The sequence below is a fragment of the Dromiciops gliroides genome, chromosome 2, assembly GCF_019393635.1.
Source record: "Dromiciops gliroides isolate mDroGli1 chromosome 2, mDroGli1.pri, whole genome shotgun sequence".
In the NCBI taxonomy this organism is placed as follows: domain Eukaryota; kingdom Metazoa; phylum Chordata; class Mammalia; order Microbiotheria; family Microbiotheriidae; genus Dromiciops; species Dromiciops gliroides.
In genome coordinates this window covers 268,833,466-268,858,992 of record NC_057862.1, presented here as the reverse complement: position 1 = coordinate 268,858,992, position 25,527 = coordinate 268,833,466, and the positions used below count along the sequence as shown (strand labels likewise).

The 25,527-nt window shown below is 37.1% G+C and overlaps 1 long non-coding RNA gene across 1 annotated transcript; it reads left to right on the top strand.

Annotated features, from left to right (window-relative positions):
• The first annotated feature begins 1,580 nt into the window (after window positions 1–1,580).
• Window positions 1,581–3,824, top strand: LOC122742720. The gene is made up of 3 exons (XR_006354949.1): window positions 1,581–1,709; window positions 1,832–1,959; window positions 3,182–3,824. It is a non-coding gene; the product is annotated as an uncharacterized LOC122742720 (long non-coding RNA).
• Window positions 3,825–25,527: the final 21,703 nt, after the last annotated feature.

Sequence of the window (25,527 nt, the reverse complement as noted above, 5' to 3'; positions counted from 1 at the left end):
TCACAGATAATACTCCATCATCTCCCAACTCCAAGTCTTTTCATTGGCTGTGTCTCATTAGTTTCTGTGTATTCCTTCAAGACTTAGATCAAATCCCACCTTCTTCAGGAGACCTTTTCCAGTGTGCCACCAACCTATCCCCATGCCTTCTTTTTTTTTTTTTTTAACGGGGCAATGGGGTTAAGTGACTTGCCCAGGGTCACACAGCTAGTAAGTGTTAAGTGTCTGAGGCCAGATTTGAACTCAGGAACTCCTGAATCCAGGGCCGGTGCTTTATCCACTGCGCCACCTAGCCACCCCCATGCCTTCCTTTTAATATTGGCTTCCATTTGCACTGATTTTTTTTGCCTGTTGTTTCCCTCATTAGAATAGAGCTAGTTGAAGACAGGGATCATGTTTTGCCCTTTTTTGTTATCACCAATCCTTTGCATAGTGCTTGGAACATGGTTAGTGTTTAGTAAATGTTTATTGACTAAGAGGTAAAAGCAAAAAGAGAGTACTTTCCAGGAATGGGGGTCATAGAAATATAAGATGGAAGGTCACATGAGGAATAGCATAATAAGTTTATGAAGGGAGAGTAATGTACAATAATCCTGGAAAAGTATAATGAAGCCAGATAATGAAGGGATTTAAATGCCAAACTGAAGAGTTTGTATTTTATCTTAGCAACAATAGGAAGTGTAGATTATTATTTATCATTTATTTTTTCCTCTACCTCTTTTACTTTATCTTCAAAGTTCTTTTTTAATGTCTCTATGGCCTGAGACCAATTCATATTTTTCTTGGAAAGCTTTGTATGTAGGAGCCCTGACATTGCTATCCTCTCCTGAGGGTGCACCTTGATCTTCCTTGTCACTAAAGAAACTTTCTATGGTCCTCACCTTTCTCTGTCTGGTCATTTTGACAGTCTTTTACTTGACTTTTAACTCCTTAAAGTGGGGCACTGTTTCCAGGCTGCACTGTCCCAAGCTTCAGGGGGTCCCAGGTGGTATCATTTGAGGAGGATCAGATTCTTCACTTGCCTGGCCTGTTCCCTGGTCAGTAGATAACCCCAGGCCAACTTGCTAATTGACCAGACATCAAAACTTTGTGTGCTGTGGTTGTTAGCTCCAACAAGCCTGTGCCCTTCCCCGACCTGGGTCACTGCCACTCAAACCTACTTCCTGGTTCCCAGCAGGGGTGAAAACTGAAGTTCTGCCTCAGCACCAGCAGAGACCCCTATAATATCCCCCCTTCCAATCTCTCAGCCCTTTTGCCAGACCATGAGCTTAGTTCCAGATGACAGTAGTGCTACACCTGATTCAGAGGCTCTGGGGGTGGGGGAGGCTCTTTCTCTGGCAAGGCTTACCTGGGACTGGATCTGTGTCAGTGTGACTGTGGGGTTGGGCTCCACTCCTGCCCTAGCACAGCAGCCCCCTGCTGCCGACCTTCTAAGCCATCTTTGGCTGGAAAATTATCTCAGCTCATTCTTTTGTGGGTTTTGCTGCTCCAGGAATTGTCTTATGGCATTATTTGGAGGGTTTTTTGGAGTGATCATGTCATGAGTTCTGAGAGCTTACTCTATTTATCATTTATTAACAGTGTTTGAACATATGCTTCAACTTTGGGACCTTTCAGGTACTTTTTTGGATCCATCCAAAGCTTGTGTTTTTGGTTCTCAAATTGCCCTTCTCTTGGAAACTATCTACTGCCTACACGAAGTCAATAAGGTAAATATCCTTATGCCCTGGTCTGAACTCTGTATACGTTGACCTCACAAAGACTCGGAGAAGGAACATTCCCTTCTTTCTGACCAAACAATCTAATAAAATTCTTTCTTAAATTATTTCAGGTTTGGGGGTTTGTTCTCCTAAACAACAGGAATCACTGGAGCTTATAGAGGAGAGGAGTGACATAGTCATATCTATGTCTCTTAATATAATTTTGGCAGAAGTGTGGAGGTTCAACTGAAAAGAAAAGGTATTGGAAGCAGGGGGAATAATTCTAAGATAATCATAATAATCCAAGTGAATGGTGATTAACACCTGAATTATAGTGTGGGCTAAGTAAATGGAGAGAATGAAACAGATGCAAGAGAGGCTGTGGAGGTAGAATTAACAAGACTTGGCAGCTGTGGGGTGAATGAGAATAAAGAATTAAGGATGAAGTTGTGTACTTGGGTAACTGGAAAAATGGTGATGCCCTTGAGGAAAAAAAGAAAGGTTCACAAGAGGGATGGATTTTGGGGAAAAGATAAAGAGTTTTGTTGTAGACACTTTGAGTCTGAGATGCCTATTTCAAAATGTTCAAGAAAGTTTAGAGCTGGATGCAATTATGTGCTTGGAGCCACCTCATACTGGCTAATAGGCCAATTGTTAAATTTTCTGTGTGAGCATTTACACCTCAGAAACAAACGAAAGATATAAATTAGGGCCGGATTTGTTGTTTTGTTGATTTTCAACTTAAGAAAGTGATGGGGGGAAAAAAGAAAATGATAGGGAAAATGTTAATGATTCAGATTAAACTTAAAGGTATATATACCTGGAAGCAATATATCAAAGCAAAAATTGCAAGTAAAATGTCTGTGGAAAGAGTATTGAGCTTGGAGTCATAAGTAGGACCTTAGTCCAGATCCTAACCCTGCTGTTTACTACTTGTGTGACTTTGGACAAGTCACTTGAACTCTCTGAGTGTCCTCAAGCTGTAGAATTAGGGGATAGAAGAGATGACTTTTAAGGTACCTTCAAGTTATATATGTGTGTGTGTGTTTGTGTGTGTGCATGTCTACAGTCTATGATCCTATCTGGGACTCATCTGAAAAGATAAGGAAACCCACCATGAGATTTAATGAAGTCACTAAGGGGGTCTATATATGGAGAAGAGAGTCCTAGACAGTCTTGGGAGCATACCCCAAGACAGGGGAATTACAGTCAGGAATCCAACAAATAAGATTGAGGAGTAGCCAGATGGTTGGGAGATAACAGTGTCATGAAAATCTGGAAAAGAAAGAGTATCCAGAAGGAAAAGATAGTCCACAATGTCATTGGTCATTGGAATTGGCAATTAAGAAATTAGTGGTAGTTTTGGCTAGAATAGTTTATCTGGAGTGATGTGGATTAGAAATCAGACTTCAATAGTGAGAGAGGGTGAGGAGAGGAAATGGAAGTAACAGGTGTAACACTCCATCTTATTCTACTTCCAGCCCAGTTATGACACTCATCTTCTGGGGAGCTTGCTTCTGTGGAAAAGGAACCATCTCTACCAACTGCCAAGTGACTGAAGCAGCAGAGGAGATAGCAAAGATCCTGAATTAGTTCAGGAAAGGCCTTGGGAAGAGCAGAGTCCCTCAAACCACCAAACCTGCTTCCAATCCAACTCCTACAGCTGCTACATAGGGTGGCTCATACTGGACAGATCCTCTATTGCAATTTCCTGACACAAGGCTTTGCACATGCCTGGAATGGATTCTAGTTCCCCTGTTCTCTTCCTGTTATAAAGCTTCCTTCCTTCCTTCAGGGTTCAAATTAAATGCCATCTCCCACCTGAGTCCCACATAGTAAAAGAGGGAGCCCAGGACTCTGTACCATGGGGCTATTGATCCTGCTTCCAACCTAGGCCTCTCAGCCCATAGACACTGACCTGGCAATTATTGAAGGTGCTGTAACTCTCACCTCCTCAGCAGCCAGAGCTATTTAAGACTCAGAAAAGAGAGTTCTTGCCACTCGGACCCTTTGCACTGATGTTTCAACATAAAAAACTGATAGTTGGCATATTGGATAGAGCACCAGACCTAAAGTAACAAAGACCTGAGTTCAAATCCAGCCTCAAACACTTACTAGTGTGACCCTGGGCATGTCACTTAACTTCTGTTTGCCTCAGTTTCCTCATTTATAACTGTAAGGATAATAATAACACCTATCTCCCAGGGTTGTTATAAGAATGAAATGGATAATAATTATAAAACATAGCATAGTATCTGGTGTATAGTAAGTAATATATAAAAGTTATTATTACTTTTATTATTATTATAAAGGACATTAAAGAAAATGCATTACCATTCTTTGACACTGCACTCTTTCCATCTCTTTGGCAGTTGAAATTCTATATACAAGCACACCTTATTTATTGCATTTCTCTTTCTTGTGCTTCACAGATACTACATTTTTTTTTTTACAAATTCAGCAATCCTGTGTCAAGAAAATCTATCAGTACAATTTTTCCAACAGCATGTACTTACATCATGTCTCTGTGTCACATTTTGGTGATTCTCACAATATTTCAAACTTTTTCATTATTATTATATCTGTTAGGGTGATCTGTCATCAGTAATCATTGCTGTTACTATTATAATTGTTTGGGGGGACTGTGAACTTCACCCATATAAAACTGTGAATTTAATCAATAAATGTTATGTGTGTTCCAACTGCTCCACCAATCAGTAGTTCCTTTCTCTTTCCTTCTCCTTGGGCCTCCCAATTCCCTGAGACACAATCATATTGAAATTAAGCCAATTAATAACCCTATAAAGGCCTCTAAGTGTTCATGTGAATGGAAGAGTCAATAGATGCAGCAAGCTTGATTGTTGTCTTATTTTAAGAAAATACCACAGCCACCCCAACTTCAGCATCCACCACCCTGATTAAGTCAGCAGTCATCAAGATCGAGGCAAGACTCTCCACCAGCAAAAAGATTACATACAACTCACTGAATGCTCAGGTGATAGATAGCATTTTTTAGCAATAAAGTATTTTGAAATTAGGGTATATACTTTTTTAGACATTATGTTTTTGCACACTTGATAAACTACAGTATAATGTAAATATAACTCTTATATGCACTTGGAAGCCAAATATTTGCTTTATTTTGGTGGTATGGAATAGAATCCATAATAATTCTGAGGTATGCCTGTATATATTATCTCCTCCTATTAGATTATGAGCTCCTAAAGTGCATGGAATGTTGTATCCCAACACTTAGTACAATGCTTTGCACGTAATGAGCATTTAATATGTGCTTTTTTATCCATTCAGCCATTCATATTCAAATTTCTCAGTTTTCCTGTATCTCTCCTTTTCTTTTTTCTTTTCTTTTCTTTCTTTTTTTTTTTTTTGCAGTTCAGTGAGGGTTAAGTGACTTGCCCAGGGTCATACAGCTAGTAAGTGTCAAGGGTCTGAGACTGGATTTGAACTCAGGTCCTCCTGAATCCAAGGCTTGTGCTTTATCCACTATGCCACCTAGCTGCCCCCTCCTTTTCATTTTTCTCCCTCTCTGGTATCTTAGTTATTTCCATAACTGTCTTTTTTTCCTCCCTTAGATTGTAATCCCCTTGAGAACAAAGTCTATATCTAACTTTGTTTCCCCAAGTAGTCTCAGTTATTCAAATGAATCTTATCAATCTGTATATTCCCTGCAATGATGATCAAAACCCACCCATGGCTTCCATCTTACTCAACTCTTATCCTTCTTCTCACATGAGTACAGGATATTGATGGAACACTCTGGAATGCTTAACTTATCATCCCTCCCCCTCATTATGGGACCATCCCATTTTCTCTTCCTATCCTACATTTCCATAATGACATTTTTTGTTCCTCTTTTTAGAAACTTCTCGTTGATTATATGAAACAACACCAAGTAGGTACTGAATAGAAATTTGTTGAATAAAATTTTATTGAAAAAGTCATATTGTAGTGTCTAGACTAGAACTTGGGTCTCCTTCTAGGATGTATTCAAGGTCAATTCAATTCAATCATTTATTAAGTACCTACTATGAGCTGGGCATGGGGGTGGGGTGGGAAGACAGAATAACAAAACAATCCCTTGTCCTCAAGGGACTTACATTCTGCAGAAGGAAATGATGTCTAAAAAGATAAGTAAATAAAACATAAGAGAGAGAGAGACAGAGAGAGAAAGAGAAAGACAGAGACAGAGAAACAGACAGAGAGACAGAGAGAGACTAATAACTAGGGGGATTGGAAAAAGCTTCTGGTAAAAGGTAGCACCTGATATGAGAAGAAAGCTAAGTACTCTAACAGGCAGAGATGAGGAAGGAGTTTATTCCAAGGACAGAGTATAGCTCATGCAAAGTCATGGAATCAGGGAGGGAAATGCTGAGTTCAGGGAACAATTTAGTCAGTTTGGCTAGAATGTAGAGTGTGTAAAGAGGAGTAATATGAAATAAAACTGGAAAGATTGGCTGGAAACAGATTGTGAATAGTTTTAAATGACAATCTGAGGAATGAGTCACTAAAGTTTCTTCAGCAAGGGAGTGACATGGTCATACTGTGTTTTAGTAAGGTTATTTTGGAAGCTTTGTGGAGGATAGGTAAAAGAGGGAAAAGTAAAGGTAAGAAAAGATGAGAGCCTTAACTAAGGTAGTGGCCATATGAGTAGAGAAACATGGATATAAGAAACATTGTAAAGGCATAACTGACATTTGGTTTGGAGAGGTTATGGAGTGCAAAGGGTTATGAATGACTTCAAGGTTGCAAACTTAGGTGATTAGAAGAGAAAGAAAAGAAGGCCTGAGTTAGCCCCTCAAGTGATACTCATGGTTTGGGGGTAGGAGATGGGTTATGATCTCACAAAAAAGATCGAGGAGTTGCCAAACAAATAAGAGGAAGGAAGAGGACTGAGAAAAAGGCTATCATATTTAATAATAAAGACATCACTGGTAACCTCAAGCATTTCAGTTGATTGACAGAGTTGAAAGTCACATTAAAAGGTGTTGAGAAGTGAAGGGAGGAAGGAAGGAAAGGAAGGGAGAAAGAAAGAGGAAATAGAAAGGAGGGAATAGAAGGGAGTGCACTAAACTGTGTGGCCTTCTCTAGTATAGCATAGACATAATCTACATCAGATACCTCCTCCCTACTCCTTTACAGAGTTGGGGAGTCCATGGGGGGAGGGGAATAGAGATATGTAATATAATTTTTAATGTATTCATCATTTTTGCCAAATTATTTTCTCTTCCTCTTTAATAAAAAATTCCTTGTTATAAGGGGAGATTATCTAGGAAAGAGGAGGGAGAGATCTAGGCAAGGTAAAAACAAAAATATCAATATAAATCTATTTTTAAAATAATTTTCATTATTCCAAAGTATTAATAACCCATACATAACCCTTGAATAAGCGTCAGGGCACACCTGAGGGGGCCTTTCCCTAGCTCAGTGTTCCAACCCAAATGATGTAGAAGCTTCAGTTATCTCTTCTCCATTAAAGGGTACTCACTCATTTGCTATCTGTTTTCTGGTATTCATCTGTGGTTGCAGCTCTCCATAGTTTAGCTTTCCTCCAGCAGATAACTCTCACCCTTTTCTAAGGGGACAAGCTCAGTCATGTGGCCCTTATACAACAAAACTCCATCAGTGATTTTTTACATCTCAGAAAGTCCATTAGTCTTATTTTCTTTTGTGTATGGTCCCACTGTTCCCCTGGTGACTTACCATTCTAATGATTTTGTCTCCATTTCTATATATCCTTGTAGTGCATTGCTGCAACTATTGATTATGTCAGCACCTCCCATTAAGTCTTAGAATTGGAAGGACCAACTTTATTCCCCTCTCTCTCCATTAAGCCTTCCACACCCTGTATTCCTGTTGGGTTATTTATTTAAATGGCACTAGGCTCTACAGGCAGTGTTTTGTATTACATCCAAAAGGGAAAAGGTGGTTTTGTAGAACAAAGCCTGCTTTTTCCAGTATGGGAATCTGAACCAAGGAGAGGGAAATTTGTCAGTCCTACACACATATCACAAAATCTCACAATTCAGAAAACATAACTTTGCCAACAATGGGCAAATCCCTAAAAATCAATTAATAAGTGTTATTTTATTGATTATAAAGGTATGACTGAATATAAAAATAAAATTCATAAGAAATACATAATTTTACTACCATAAAGCAACAGTTCCCATTTAGTAGTCTATGAACCCCTTCATGATGATGATCCAAAGGATTTGCTCAAAAAAAAAATTTAATGGCACCTTGTGCCCAATATGTACAATTAAATTTTAAGTACATCTACCATTTACTACAGCTCTTGTTATTAACCAGTAGAAAAGTATTTTATATCTTACCTAGATATTAATTTTCATTGATAAAGTCGCTAAAATGAAAAATGAGCTTCCATCTCTCAACAAGAGAGTTTATAAAATTCTCCCATCATTTCCCACAATATATCTGTGTGAGTGAGCATTTTCACTTTATTCCAGTTTCTTAACCTGTAAAATGGTAATAATAATAATACCCAGGGTGCATCTAGGTGGTGCAGTGGATAAAGCACTGGCCCTGGATTCAGGAGGACCTGAGTTCAAATCCAGCCTCAGACACTTGACACTTACTAGCTGTGTGGCCCTGGGCAAGTCACTTAACCCTCATCGCCCCACCACTAATAATAATAATAATAATAATACCTATATCCCAAGGTCATTGTGAGGATGGAGTGAAATTCATCAAGTAATTTGTAAAGTGCTTAGCACAGTGTCTGGCACATATTAGATGCTAAATAAATGCTTATTTCCATCCTTTATATCAAAATATAGAAATAAACTCAGTGAAGGATCAGATTTAAGATTCGGTTTGACTAGTGTTGAACTAAATATCACAAATACTAGTTAAAATTTAAAAGTCCATCATTGAAATTAAGTTTATATGTGATTGTTAAACATCTCCCAAGTCATTTAAAATGTCATTTATATCCAACAAAATTTACGATATAAAAAAATGTGATATAAAGTCATTCTGATAATAGTGAGCGTATAAGGTCTTACTGGATTACTTCTTTTAATTCATATATAATTCCCCACATAAATATTAATAATTATTCTAAAATTAGTTTTATAACTTTGTATTTAGTCTTTTTATAATTGTAAGTAGAATAAAATTTTACATTTTATAATTGTATAATGTAAATTTTAATTTGGAGTTTTTCTGGGCAAAAGTTATTGTAGTTATTTTATGATTATAATTATTGCAATATTATGCATAGCATATTAAATTACCCTGGGAATTTAACAACGCATTTTGTTGTTGTTGAAAGGGGTTCACAAAAACATCGTGAACCACGGCTATAAAGTAGAGGGAATTCACAATTTCACTAGAATTAATTAATTAATTAAAAGATTTATTAAGTACTTACTATGTGTCAAGCACTGTGCTAAGTGCTGCTGATACAAAGAGAAAAAACAAGAGAGTCCCTGCTCTCAAGAAGCTCACACTCTCATTGGAGAAAACATGTAAGAGAAATTTCAGCTACATAGTGCACGGAAAGACCTGGAAATCCTAAGGATTCATCAGAACCCAGTGATCCTTAGGTTGTCAGTAACTTCTACTAAATGAGAAAGGTTTCATATTGAAAGTAGAACTCGGGGGCAGCTAGGTGGCTCAGTGGATAAAGCACCATCCCTGGATTCAGGAGGACCTGAGTTCAAATCCAGCCTCAGACACTTGATACTTACTAGCTGTGTGACCCTGGGCAAGTCACTTAACCCTCATTGCCCTGAAAAAAAAAGTTTTAAAAAAGAAAGTGGAATTCATTTCAGAAACTGAATAATAAACTAGAGTAAATTTGACATAGGAGGAAAGGAGTTTCTTTTTTTTTCCTTCTTTTTTTTTGGCGGGGCAATGAGGGCTAAGTGACTTGCCCAGCGTCACACAGCTAGTAAGTGTCGTGTCTGAGTCTGGATTTGAACTCAGGTCCTCCTGAATCCAGGGCCAGTGCTTTATCCACTGCGCCACCTAGTTGCCCCAGAAAGGAGTTTCTAAGACATAAGGCACAGAATAAAAAAGCCAATCAACTTACTACCATTTCCTCTGTGTTATATATATGCTCAATCGTCAAATACACCACTTCACCACCACACATTCTAACAACACAAGTCAGTAACATGAGTTCTCTATCTCCTTTGCTTAATTCTAGGTGAAGTTTTATCAGTGTTTTATAAAAATAGTTTATCATTTAAATTTATGAAAAACTATGGTAAGGACTACTTGTTAACAGTGAGTTTTTAAAACATAGATACTTCACATTGAATTATCTTTTTAAAAAATAATTCTTTTTTATTATGAATGTAACAAAAATGCTAATAATCACAAACATTTCTGCCTTCAAAGGACAGAAAAAGAAAACTGTATATGAAATCATCAGTCCATCATATATGACTTGTGCCAATAATGTCCTGTTTGACCATGCCCCCTTCTGAATTTCCTTTTGCTCTCTTCTGTGAATTTAAAAAAATACTTCATTGACTCTCTTTTTTATCACTATAACTATCATCTATTCCCTTCTGCAACTTCCCACTCTCCTTTCAGTAAAGCCTTCTTTTGTAACAAAGCAGTATTATCAAGCAAAACAAATTCACATATTAGTCATAACTGACAACATATATCTTATTCTTTATCTACAATCCATCACAAAGAGGTGGGAAGCATGTTTTGTCTTCAGTCTTCAGTAGTCATTAAACTGATCACTTAGAACTTGTTACATTGTCTAAATCCACTGTTCTTTCAATTTTACTTAATTATTAACTTTTAATACTAATTTCATAAGACCATAGTTTAGAGTTAGGAGGGATCTTGGAGATAATCTAATTCAACCCCTTATTTTTAGATAAAGAAATTGATACCCAGCAGATTAAGTGACTTACCCATGGTCACACAAGATAGTATCAAAACCTATATTTGAAACCAGATCTTGATTCCAAATCTCTTTCATCTGAAACTACATATTCCAAATATTTTATATATTTTTCCAATAGCCAGGATAAGTAATAGTTTATTGTAGGCAAGTAGTAAAGAATTCTGATTTAATTCATTTTGCTTATGGCTTCCTCAAGGGAGGCTTGCCTAATACAATTTTTGCACTTATTTGCAAGAAAGATATCAGATAATATGTTGGCTCTTTCTACTGTTTATGGTTACTCTGTTTTCAATCCAGTTACCATTTTAGTAACTACACGCCACAGCATTATTATCCAGACAATATCTTTCCAGCATTTCAATTATCTGTATCTCATGTAGACCCACATCAAAAGCTTTTTACAAACATCTAGATCTATAATCTGTCCATGGAGTTTCCCTTATCCATAAACTTGTCATGTAATTTTATCAAACCAAAGAAATCAGATTTGTCTGGCATGATCTGTCTTCATAAACAAATGCTGTCCACTGACTATCACGTTGTTATCTATATGCTTACAGATCAATTTGGCTCATGGTAACTTGGGTGACTGCATTCTGCCTGCCCAAATTCTCCCTTTTCTTTGAATCGGAGACATTATTCTTCCTTTCTCTTAACAAAGTGTTTAATGAAGTCAAACAACAACAACAAAAACCAGGCTTCCCAAAGATTTGCATCTAGTTTATTAACCAATCTGTGAACTAAAACAGCATCATAACTTTTATAAGTGACATGACATAATATATCTTTGTGATGGAGGTCATGTAAGTAGTGTTCCATGTTTAATCAGTGAAATGTGTAGAAATTAAAAATAAGCCATGTCTTCCATATACACATACTAACACTGAAAATTCTGATACTTAAGATTTTGTTAAAATTGGGTTTAGAATGTAAGGTTAGAAATTAAGGAAGTTAAGTTTCTTGAAGGAACCTCATTTGCTTAGTACAAAATGACAAGTGTGTGCCATAAACTATAGAAGCAGCTGCGCTCTGTTTTATATGTAAATGAATAAAGCCTATATGAATCTTTCTGAATCCAAGTCTGGTACTCTATACATTCCTCCACCTAGCTGCCTCTTCTAGTTAGGAACTTCTAAGAGTTATTAATAAAAAGAACAAAACCATAAAATTCTCTCATGCTTACAACCCAGAGCTTCAAATCCAGGATTATACATTAATTAAACATTAAAGCAAGGTTCAAACATTTGTCCTGTTGAGTTCTGTGTATTCCAAACTATTCACTGAATTCCTGCACTACAGATACTAGTAGATATGAATCAGAGAAAAGTTACAACAAGTCATAGATGTATATGAAACAAAAGTAGGAATTAGAAATAACTTAAAGAAATTTAGGAAATGCCTGAAGACTGAAGGAATAGGAAAAGAGGAAGTGGTAGTAATCTGTTCTTTTGCTAATCTAATGGAATGATATGATACTGCTTTAGTCCATTTCAGATAAACATCCCTTCTCAGAACTTCAAATAGGCAAAGTAGTAAGCAAGGAAGAGCTCTGGCCACATCAGCACCATCAGTTTTAGTCTCCTTTCAGAGGTCCAGCTATAGGTTTTCTATATCCCCAACATCACTCACTACTGAGCTGATAAAATAAGAACAATTTATTCCAACAGCCATGAAGGCAGCTGAAGCAGGTTTTGTGGAGTTCTTAGAGCTTCGTCAGACATCAAAAATGCCAAGGTCATCCAATGCATCATAGACCATCAGAAGTCATCTTATCTTTTGTCCTGCCACTGGACTTTGATGACTCAGGAAGGACGAGTGAGGCTAACAACTTTGTGCAACTCTCCCTCACTTAAATCCAATTCATGAGCAAGTCAAGGCATCACCTGTGATGCCATTGGTCCTCTTCAAAATGAAAAGATGAACAAAAGCTAAGTCTCCACTCTTTCTTCTCCAAAACCAAACCAAAATTCTGCTTAGTTTCTCCCCCAGGGAATCTTGTGATCCTTCCTTCATCTGACTATGTGCAGAAGGAGATTTCATACTCTGTTGATAGCACAATTTTCAGAAGTCCTTGCCATCATTTGCTTACATGTGTAGCTGTGGGGAAAGTTGATCTGAATATCTAGTTATATTCCTTCCGGGGGGTTGGTATTATGCCTAACATCTAAACACCAACACGTGGACCACTGAGGGTACTATTTACACCAAATAGATGGCATCAAGGAATGCAACAGATAGCACAATATAAAGCATCATTTAACAGAATGTTTCAGTGACCACATGTCTAAATTACATGCAGGACATAATACATGCATATGTCATAGCTGATATGTAGATATCAATAAAACAAAAGTAAATATACATAACAGCAAGCAAAAGCAAAGCCACAGTAATATCAATAGTCTAAACAAAACATGCAGAATTAGCAACATATAACCAAAACTAACTGCATAATTAACAGACTTTTGCAGCTCTGATACAGATGTTATACAACTACAAAAGCAAATAAACAAACAACCAAACAATAAAACTGAAGCAAACATGTAGTAAGTTTACATGCAGTATTTAACATTCATCAATGGATTTATAGAGTGACTTCTGTAAGTCACACATTACATGGAAAAACAGCCTTTTCATCTGGCTGTATGTATCACCATTTTTACAGTCTTCCCTGGGGCCCTGTATGGTCATTGGTCAAATAGTTTTATTACTCCCGAAACCCCTTGACCTGTCTGCCCCAGAGTCTGAGCTAGTTGATGGTATGGATAGATCATAATCCTTTTCAGAACGATAGTCTTGCCTACTTAAACCTAAACTTATAGGAATCCAAGTTAGATAGCAGTGTTACTACCCTCTGTGTCATCTGTCTGTACCCTTGGAGTCCCTATAGCTGAAGTACTAAACCAAAAATGTGTTGTCCCTAGGTTCAGTTTTAACTGAACTGTTGGATTTTTCTTCACTTGAAATGTCCATTGTCTGTTTCTGAACTATTGCTTAGATCTGGCGGTCCTTGAATGACTAGCAGGCCTTGTCTCTTTTGCTTAGAGTTTGTTAAGGTAAATGCCCATCGGGGCAGCTAGATGGTGCAGTGGATAAAGCACCAGCCCTGGATTCAGGACGACCTGAGTCCAATCCGACCTCAAAAACTTGACACTTACTAGCTGTGTGACCCTAGGCAAGTCGCTTAACCCCAATTGCCTCACCAAAAAAAAAAAAATTAAATTAAATTAAAGAAGGTAAATGCCCATCTATCTCTAGTTATCAGGTAGTCCAACTAATTTATGTATTGACAATAGGTGGTTGCAATGTTGTCTTTGGCCCTGGATGGAGCTATCTTATAAATGACTAGATGCTCAGGATCTAACCAACTAGGCATGAAATAAATAGCTTTCCATCTGTCTGCTAACCGATGTATCTCATGAACACCAAGATTTCTCAACAGAACTCTATGACATTGTTGGAGGTGTGAGGGCCAAAATTTGATATACGGAGCATTATTTGGGTGATGCCTTAATATTGAGGTCCCGGAAATATGAGGGGCCTTTTAGGTTCACCCTCCCCTCTGAACTGCCCTTTTTAGATATTTCTCTCAGGCCAACAAGAAAGGAGCCTGTAAGCTTTAGTTCACAAAAGGATCAGATTTTATTACTTGGGAATTAATTAAACAACAAAGGTGAAACTAATAAAAAATCAAAGATAAGGAAAATAGAAATACAGATAAATACTCTTAACTCTATGCAATCCCCAGACTGTTTCCAATTAAGCTAGTTCAAAGGAATTTAGGGTTTCCCGTAATTAACTCACCGAACCTGAAAGTCTACAGTTGCTCGCACCAGCAGTCATCAGACAGAGCGAACACGCACCACCACCACAAGGGCCAAGCACGAAAAAGGCCGAGTCCCGGAAGACTCTTAGCATTCCAGAAGCAGCCTAGCATTCCGGAAGCAGCCTAGTGTTCCAGAAGCACCCTCTTCCTCCCTTCAGGGAGCATTCAATCTTTCTTTCCCCAAAAGGGGAGGTCCTTCAAAAGCTACTTATGGAGAATTCTCTAATTTTTACCACAGAGGTCTTGACAACAAATTCAATATTCATATCACTTTTTATTTCTTTTAGCTATCCTTTGGACTGAAATTGAAGCTAGGTGGTAAGCATCTTTAAGCTTCTCTCTAAGCAAAAACATGTACTGGAATCTTTCCATCCTCAGACTATAAAACGCAATATGAAGGCATGGCTCACATTCAAACATCAGAAGGTGGGGTAGAGAGCTGGTGACATTATTCCTGGTAGAACTGGTAGCATTATTCCTGGAAAGCCCTGTGTTTGCTCCACTGAAATTTTTTATCTTGTTTCAGTGCCCCTAATATGTTTAACCATATCCAGTTTTAATGATCAGGTGGTAGGTCATGTTGAGAATAATAGACTTCCTGCTAAATCTAATACCTCCTTTAGCCTCGTATATTTCCAAAGTCTACCTTGTTCTAAATGGTTTCAGTCAAGATGTCCATACTCTAAGTAATACTTCTCTCACAATATGTTAACAATCATAGAAAGCTTTCTGATTCCTTATTGGATATGCCTGTATGTCATCAGCTATATATGACATGTTCTTGCTATTTTCTTCCATATATAGCACATCCTTGGGGATGTAACATGAAGGGTCCCTTCCTATTGACTATGTAGCTCGAGTAGTTGTTGAGCTAGAATTCCATGGAAATTCTAATGAAGAAATCCTTTAGTGTTACGTCCTCTGAGCTGTCTGCTCCTTCATGCTTTGAAAGAAGAGACATAAGGAAATGCAAAGGATAGGATTGGCCACAGGTATTTATAAGAAATAAGATCAGACTATTCAGATGCTCTCTTTAACTGGACATGCTTAGAAGTGGGTGCCAGTCACAGTCAGGAAGGGAGGGAATAATGACCATTGGGTCTTCTTTTTCTGTGTTTTTTTCTCAATATTTCAGCCACCTATGTGAATATACATGTTGTTGTTGTTTTTTTAAAAACTATAGTCTTGTACCTTTCCATTCTCTACTTTAGTTTTCACTAATCCAAGCTCTCAAGAAGTGTGAATTTGAGGAAAGGAACTGCCAATGTTCCCGCCGCTACTCTGTGTGTCCAGGGGAAGTCTTGACAATCTTTGTGTGTTCTCTTTCCTTTTTCACTGGTTCTCTTCTTAGTCCTGCCCTATTCCCAAGTCACACAATATTTCCTTGCCTCAAGAGATGAGAAAAAATCCTCCAAATCCTTAAAGTCTATGCAAGTGGAATACATTCTTACCCCATAGAGAGGAAGTTGTTAAACAGAAAAGAAGTCAATGCAAACAAATTCTGAAGATTTGTGACTGCTCATGTTCTCCAAATATTCAGGCTAAGTTGGTAGCACTTGTATTTGCACACAAAAAGCACAAGTCTCTTACTTCTTGGTGATCTTTGCTTAATAAAATCTATTCTTACTATTTCTATATTATCATAGGGCCCTTTTTTGATCCATGTGGCCAAAGTAATCATGAAAAGCTTTCATGGCCATAGAACAATTTGTGTTAGGTAGAACCAATTGTTTCCTGGTACCATGCATGAGATCAGTGACAGTTCAGTCCAACATGCCATGGCACAGCTCCAACTCATACTATTGTCTTAATAGTAAATGCAATTATTTTCTAGTGACCATGACTCTCTTGGTTCGGAGCTACTCTAAAGCCCACCAAGCTTTCTTTGTATTCAGGTCAAAAGACTTGTATCTACATAAGCCAACACTGTTGCACTTATGAGGCAAATTGACCAGATCTTTGAAAGCTTATCCATAGATCTCCAAAGGGCTATGTAGATTTTAAAAGAACTTGTGTTCGTGTCATCTTTTTAGCATTTTATTTAGCACTTTAACAATAGCAATGTAGTTTCTAACAAATTTGTGATAATAGCCACCATGTTCTTGAACGGGCTTTAGATCTTGAAGGTTCTTTGCTTGTGACCAAATGAGGGGCACTTTCTTTTCTAAGTGAGTCATTACACTTTTTTGAGATACTATGTGATGCACATACTTAATAGAAACAAAACTAGCACTTGTTAACTGAGAGCTTTAGGATATTTTCCTCTAGTACATCCAACACTTTAATCAGTCTTTCCTAATGTTCTTCCATGGTCTAATGAAAGATAATGATATTATCAAGACACACCAACACTTAGAAGATCCAACTCCATTAGCTTTTGGATAGTATCAGGTACCCCAAAGATGTCTTGGGTGTATACATGCAAATTGGTAAAATCTAGCTGGGTAGATCGAAGGAGTTGTCTTATTCCACTATAGAAATAGCTACTGCATAAGTATGATACTGAAAACCACTGGCTACATGAGAGAGAATCCTTGGTATCTTGAATTCTTGCTATGTTGCACTGGTCCTTTGGGGTTTTTTTTTTCCAAAGCTCGGTTGTCAACATAATAAGTGTCTTTCTATTCTTCTTTGGTACTACTATTATAAGTAATATATATTGGTTGTTGGTAATAATGCCATTAACCAACATGTTCTTAAGAACATGACAACACAGACAAAGGAATTTTCCTATATCTTTTCTGGAATAGTTGGGAGTTGGTGAGTTGGATTGTGTGTGTTGCTCTTTGGACATATCTCACACATACAGAGAGAACACACCATCCATTTACTGAGCTGCATCAATTATTCATTCCATTCCTCTGGTTTCATTCCCAAAGTAAAATTTCTCTGGATCTACTTCCAGTTGGTACAGCCGATAGAGTACTGACCCAGAAGTGAAAAAGCCTAAATTCAAACCCAGCGTGTACCTCCTCGAGTTGTTGTGAGAATAAAATGAAATAATATTTGTAAAGTGTTTAGCACAGTACCAGGCACTTAGTAGGTGTTTTTAAAATATTTCTTCCTTTTTTCCTTTTTCTTTTTGAGAGAATTACAAGCCAGTTTCTAGCTACTGTCTCCTATATTAATTTGGTGGGCATTGTTGAATAACCAAATGAGTCTGGCATCTTTTATCTACATCTTTTGTGGATTCTCTTAACCACATCCCAGTATAGACTATCCTGCAGTCTTCCATCTCTGTTACTTTATTCAAGATTTCTATAATATCCTCAGGTCCACATATAGAAATGTGGTACAAATATCAGTATTCCTTTACATATGTCAACATTCATCAAATAATAGTGTTTTCTAAGTAACTTACTCTATTTTCATAATATTGATATATCAATAAATAATATCAATGGCCCTACTTTACCTGTCACCAAAGTGCTATATTCTGACAAAACAAGTAAGAAAAAATTTCAAAGGATATGTAGTAAGAATCAGCAAGAATTATGAAAAATTAGCCACTATAATAGTAATAACATTCTATGTGCACATATATAGGCAGTTTAATAACAGTGTCATGTTATCATTATTAATCAACATTCATATGAAAATTCAACAGGAGGGTAAAATAAACAATGGAAGCTAATAAACATACATGAAAAAACTAAAATTTTCTAAAATAAAATAAATCCAAAATTAACAATACTTAAAATAAAATTCAGCTGCTAACTTCAGTGAAAGGAAGAAGGAAAAAAGTATTTCATAATAGGAAATAATAATCATAACAGCTAAATTTATATAGTGCTTTAAGGTTTGCAAAAGGCTTTAAGTATATTATTTCATTTGATTCTCACAACAACCCTATGAGTTAGGTGTTATAACTATTTTACAGATAAGGAAACTGAAGCTTAGTAATAAAACATGAAATAGAAATGTATTTTAAAAGGAAATTGACAGTTCTATAGCTATGGTCTAAGACATACAAAGTTCACTGGGATTATCATCTTCCTAGTTCTGGACATTATATAAATACTGCCTTGGATTTCATAAAATATCCACTTTTGGCTATGCTGTCTTAGATTAAAGCCTATAAGACTTTTCTTGATCTGTTAGGGAAAAAAAGAGCAAAAGAACAGCCTTGAACCCTCATGGTCTTGGTCACTGAAGCCTATTATCTCCCAAAGTGTATGGTCTTCTCTGTTGTCTGATGAGCTTAGGCTTACTTTTTCCTTTGAACTCCTCTTCTGAGTCCAAGGACTTGGATGATCTTGATAGAGAATTTATCCTAATTTATAGAGAACATTTCATATATTTCCTGAATTCCTTGTAGTTTTGGCTATAAACCACAAAATGGCTACTTATTTGCCTTAAAACTACCAAATAGCTTTGGGATTCAGAGGTCTCACTTTTTTCTAACTCTAAGCTTCTTTTATTCTCCCAGGGTAAATGAATAGATACCTTTATTAAGCATCTACCAGGTGGCTGGCAAAAAGACAAAAATTAAAGTTCACATTGTGGTTGAGTTATTTACATCCTAGCACAGATTTTAAAAGTGAGTTCGGTTATGAATCCCGGGCCAGTTTTCAACAAGTTTAGAGATAGTTTTTTTCTTTCCTTTCCTATGGTGTAGAAAGATGTTTCCCAAGCTAGGAAGGTAAAAAAGGGAACAGCTATACATTTTCCTGCTCAGAGGAGGTCCAAGAGTATCATGTAGATCAAGCTACCTTGTTACAAAACAATACTCTACACTAGGTCTTTTTCAACTTTTTCCACTCACTACATGAGAGAAATTTTTATACAACCCTGGGTATATAGGTATGCCTAACCTTTTACTACTGCCAAATTTTTGTGACTCCCACATTCAGTTATGTGAATTTAAGAAGCTTTGCTCTACACTATACACTAGCAGCAACAAGGAGTACCTCAAGTCAACCATATGCTTGACACTTTACTTGGTTTCATATTTTACCATCATGAGTTATAAAAATTACACATTTCTTAAGGCTTTCCTTGACAACTAAGATAATTTAAGTTACCTCAAAACTTCCTAAATTATCTGATCCTTTTTTAAAATTTGAGTACTGCCAAACCTTTTTCTCTTGGGGAATAGGGGAGAAGGATATATATATATATATATATATATATATATATATATATACACACACACACATATATATACATATATATGTGTGTGTGTGTATATATATATATGAAATACAACTATAGTATTTGTTCTTACTGATCTTTCTTTTCTGCCTTCCCTCATAGTACACCCTAAAAATTAAAGTATGTATCAAGGTGAAAGAGGAGGTTCTCTGGACAGTTTGTAGGGAAACACATCTGTGAATTATTTCCGTAGCTGGGTTTTGACATATCAAATATCCATTGCTAATTATATTCCAAGAATTTAAATATGCCTTCTAAGTCGATAATATTTTTAACTGAGAAAGTTTGTGTAAGGTATTGTTTTTTTTTTTTTTTTTTTGCGGGGCAATGGGGGTTAAGTGACTTGCCCAGGGTCACACAGCTAGTAAGTGTTAAGTGTCTGAGGCCGGATTTGAACTCAGGTACTCCTGACTCCAGGGCCGGTGCTTTATCCACTGCGCCACCTAGCCGCCCCCAGGTATTGTTTATGGATAAGAAATAATAAGGGAAGGTATCCATATTATATGGCAGCTAGGTGTTACAATGGATGCTGGGCCTGTAGTCAGACTCATCTTTATGAACTCAAATCTAGTCTCAGACACTTACTTGCTATGTGACCCTGGGCAAGTCACTTCACCCTGTTTACCTCAGTTCCTCATCTGTAAAGTGAGCTAGAGCAGGATATGGTAAACCGTTCCATTAACTTTGCCAAGAAAACCCCAAATAGGGTCATGAAGGGTCAGACATAACTGACACAACTGAACAACATCTACACTATATAAATATGCACATACTCTGATGAGCAATTAGTTTTGATGCCTTATAGTGACTATTTTTTACTGAATAACCTTAAATGGAAGGTATTATCATTGTTACTGAAATTACTATTTGTACAATATACAATTCAAGGATTTCATTCCACTTCATTAAAAATTAACATTTACTATATTAACATTTTCTAGACATTTATGTGGTATGAATTATTCCATAAATTATAAAATTTCCCGGTCTTCTCTCTCCCTGCTTCCCTATTTCAGGTTTTATTTTGAATAAATTACAAAGTGTTTAGCTTGATTTGGCATAAAAGAAATAAACCTTCATGCCTCCTTTCTCCTTTCCCCCATATGTATTTGGTGATATGATACTTAGCATTGTGGAGCATAATTTTTTGCAAAGCATTTTAAAAGTCTTGGATATAATATGTAGTTGGAATCAAATTTAAATTGTGGTATATTCTTTTTGGTTTTTCTTAAGTAGTCTGGTTCATTTTTGTTTGTTTCTTTGTTTCGCTATGGAAAAGAAAACCCTCTCTAGTTGAATAGTTGAATGTTAATGGTTTTATCAAACTTCCCTCTCCTTTGATTCCAGTGTATCTATTTCTGATGTTATTGGAACAGAATTTTAGAATTTTTCTAAGAATCCACTCCAGAGAGTTCTGGCTAAGATGGGTAAGTAAGGGGGAAGCTAATTGGTATAGTGGATAAAGCACTGGCTCTGGATTCAGAAGGACCTGAGTTAAAATCCAACCTCAGACATTTGACATTTACTAGCTGTGTGACCTTGGGCAAGTCACTTAACCCTCACTGCCCCGAAAAAAAAAAAGATGGCTAAGTAAAAGGTTCTAGGCAAACCCACATTTCTGAAGCAATATAAATTAATAGCCAAGAAAAGTGTCATATAAACCACAGAACCAAAGAAAAATACCACTTGCTCCTCCTCCATCCATTGAGGATAGCACAAAGTGATGGATCATGAAACAAGAGCCACCCCAAGGATTGAGGCCTACAACTGGGTGACAGGATAAGAAAATTAGGCCAAAGCCAACACAGCTAGGAGTATGGAGACACCGGAGGAGACTGACCTAAAGTCAGTACAAACTCCAGTGGAGCTATTCAAAGGGTTAAGACCTATGCAGAAGCCAAAAGGTAGGTGGTGACTGCTCTAAGAAACCTCTGAAAATACAAGATTGAAAAAATCTCAGTGGAACCACATAACGTGCTAAAGCCTAAACCTATGCACCTCCAGTAAGTACCTGCACACACACACACACACACACACACACACACAGTTCAGTATGACCAGGGTCTAGGTAAGCCCTAGAAGAGAAACAAAAGCTTCAGGTTACAGCAGGGAGTGAGATTTAGTAATAACTCTGTGTCTAGGTCCTGGTCCAATTTCAGGACTGTGATCACAGGTCAAGGCTGTAGAAGAAAACAGGGCTTGTCCAAGGCCAATTCATAAACAGGTATTGGGGGCAGCTAGGTGGCGCAGTGGATAAAGCACCGGCCCTGGATTCAGGAGGACCTGAGTTCAAATCCGGCCCCAGACACTTGACACTTACTAGCTGTGTGACCCTGGGCAAGTCACTTAACCCCCATTGCCCTGCAAAAACAAAACAAAACATAAACAGATATTATAGGTAAGTATCTTCCTGGCTCATGCTAAGGTAAGACCTAGCTTTAGTATTCTGGGACTTCAGTAGGAGACCTAGATATCCCATCTAACAGTGCAAGGAAAGGGGAAATCTTGCTCCTTGCATAAAGTACATAAAGAACTGAATCCATAGATGAACAAACCAAGGGGGGAAATCTTACAACAAAGAAAAACAATGACTAAAAGAATTCCATGTAAAATCTCAAAGGAAAAAAAATGGCTTCAAAATAATTGAGTAGAAAAACAGATAAAATAGTGCATTGACCACAAGTGATGGAAGAAATAAGGAGCTAACGTAAAAGATGACACGAAATCAGAAAACTTGGAAAGATAATAAATACCATAGAGCATAAAGTAGACAACCAAATACTCAATACCCTGAAAAATAGAATGTGGTAAGCAGAACTCAATGATTCAATGAAACAAAAAATATTAGAACAAAGTCAAAAGACTGAAAAATTAAAAGAACAAATGAGATATCTACTATCAAATACAACTGACCTATAAAACAGGTTGAAGAAACAATTTAAGAATTCTTCAACTCCCTGAAAACCATCACCAAAAAACAAACACAAAAAACTTGCATTCTTTATTTCAAGAAGTCATAAAATAAAACTAGGCAGAACTATTTAGAACCAAAAAGTACAAGGCCCAATTTTCTTATGATGCCCACAAATGTTATAGCCCAAATTCAAAGATTTAAAATCAAAGAAAATACAGTCAGCATTGAATAAGACTAAACAGTAAATGGTTCTCAAAAAGGATCAAAATGTCATTACTATGTTGGAATGAAGGTACAGTCTCCAAATTTGCTCATCTCACGTTTCTTTTGAGCTACTGCATTTCTGCTTCACTCATAGAGCACAACACCTTTTTTGATTTGGGCATGTCATGCTGGACAGTCCTTTGCCAGTGTCTCCCAAGTCTCACAATTGATTCCAAAGTTCTTCAGAGAAACCTTGAGAGTGTCCTTGTGTAGCTTCTTCTGACCTCCATGTGAATTCTTGCCTTGTGTGAGTCCTCCATAAAATAGTCTTTAAAGCACACATACATTTGTCATTTGAACAATGTGACCATTGGAATTGTACTCTCTGCAGTAGAGTCTGAATGCTTGGCAGTTTAGCTTGAGGAACTCAATGTCTGGCACCTTACCAGATGATCTATAGAATATTCCTAAGACTATTCAAATGGAAGTGATTCATTTCCTGGAATGTTGCTGGTATATTATCCAGATTTCATAGGCATACAACAATGCCTATTAGCACAATGGCTCTGTAGACTTTTAGTTTGGTAGTCAGTCTAATACCTCTTCTCTCCCACAATTTCATCATCTGTGTGGACATCTCTGAAAAGTCTACTGCCAAGGTAAGTGAACTTATCCACATAATTCAAAATTTCTCCATTTGCTATAACAGATGGTTCCACATATGGATGGCATGGTGCCAGCTAGTGGAGAACCTCCGTTTTCTTGGTGTTAATTGTTAAGCCAAAATTAGCGTAAGCAGCAGAGAATTGATCCATACTTTGTTGCATCTCAGCCTCAGAGGCTTGCACAATCATCTGCAAACAAAAATCGTGTACCAATTCTCCCTCCACTTTAGTCTTGGCTTGTAGCATTTTCAAGTTAAGTAATTTCTAATCAGTGTAGGAGCTGACCTTAATGCCATTTTTTGTTCTCATTGAAGGCATCTGACAACATTGCTGAAAACATACTAAAAAACAAAAGAGAAGCACACAGCCCTAGTTCACTCCATTGGTGACTGGGAAAATGTAAGAGATCATCCATTATCCAGAACCCAGGCAAACGTGCCATCATGAAACTTATACACAATACTGATAAACTTCTTTGGGCAACCAAATTTTGCCATAATTTTCTACAAGCCCTCAAGTATCAAAGGCAGATTCACAAACCAATATTGTATACAGACCTCTGTTCTGCTCCTGGCATTTCTCCTGGAATTGCCAGACAGCAAACACCATATTGAACACCATTTCTGAAGCTGCACTGACTTCAGAAGAAGATGACCATCTTTCACGTGAAGGATCAGCCTATTAAGGAATACTTTGGCAAGAATCTTGCCAACAATGACTAAGAGCAAGACACCCCTGTGATTGTCACAGGACAATCATTATAGAGATAGACATGGAGGCACCCTTAAACTGATGGGGGATAAGCTCTTCTTGCCATATAACCCAGAAGATTTCAGTCAGTTATTGTATGAACAGTGGACCTCTTACTTTGTAAATCCCAGCTGGAATAGAATCAACACCAGGCACTTTTCCACACAAGAGGAGCCTATTGGCATCCCAAACCTCTTCTTTAGTTGGATGTTCAGTTAGAAAGGGATTGACTTCAACCTGAGGTAACTGGTCAATGTCTTCAGCTTTGATTGATGACAGTCTGTTGAGAACACTATAGAAGTGTTCAGTCCGTCTTTTCAGGATCATGTCCTTATTACTAATCAATGTGGCTCTATTAGCACTGAGTAGTTGAGATGCACTAAAAGTTTTTAGCCCATAAATAGCTTTTAGGATATCAGAAAAGTACTTTGGATTGTTACTATCAACATAAAACTGAATTTCATCTGCTTTCTTTTTTTTAAGCTGTTCTCAATAATTTTTTATTTTATTTTTTTAAGTAATAAACATGTTTATTTATAGTTTTGGGTTCCAATTTTTATCCTTCCTCCCCTCCATCCTTTCTCCCTCCCTGAGGGGGTAAGCAATCAGATATGGGTTATACATGTATGATTATGTAAAACATTTTAGTCATTTTGTATATGAAAACTTTAATAAAAGGGAAAAAATGAAAGAAAATGAAAAATAGCATTCTTCAGTCTCTGTTCCATCAATATCAGTTCTTTCTTTGGAGGTGGTTAGTATGTTTCCTCAATAGTCCTTTGGGATTGTCTTGGATCATTGTATTGTTGAGAATAGTTAAGTCTTTCACAGTTCTTCATCAAATAATATTGCTCTCTCTGTGCACAGTGTTCTCTTGGTTCTGCTCTCTTCACTATACATCAGTTTATACAAGTTTTTTCAGGCCTTTCTGAAATCATCCTGTTTGTTATTTCTTATAGCACCATATACACAGCTTGTCTATCCATTTCCCAATTGATAGCCATTCCTTTGATTTCCAATTCTTAGCCACCACAAAAAGAGCTACTAAAAATATTTTTGTACAAATAGGTCTTTTTCTCTTTTAAGGGATTTCATCTGGCTTCTTACTGAGTCAAGAATCCTGCATCTGTCTAACCTTCACTTGGACTTTCCTTTTTTTTTTTTTTTTTTTACGGGGCAATGGGGTTAAGTGACTTGCCCAGGGTCACACAGCTAGTAAGTGTTAAGTGTCTGAGGCCGGATTTGAACTCAGGTACTCCTGAATCCAGGGCCGGTGCTTTATCCACTGTGCCACCTAGCCGCCCCTGGACTTTACTTTTGATGAAGTTAAATGCTGCCTTCTTAGAGACAGATGAACTATCCTGCTCATAAATCCTATGGGGGTTCTCATTTTTCATTTA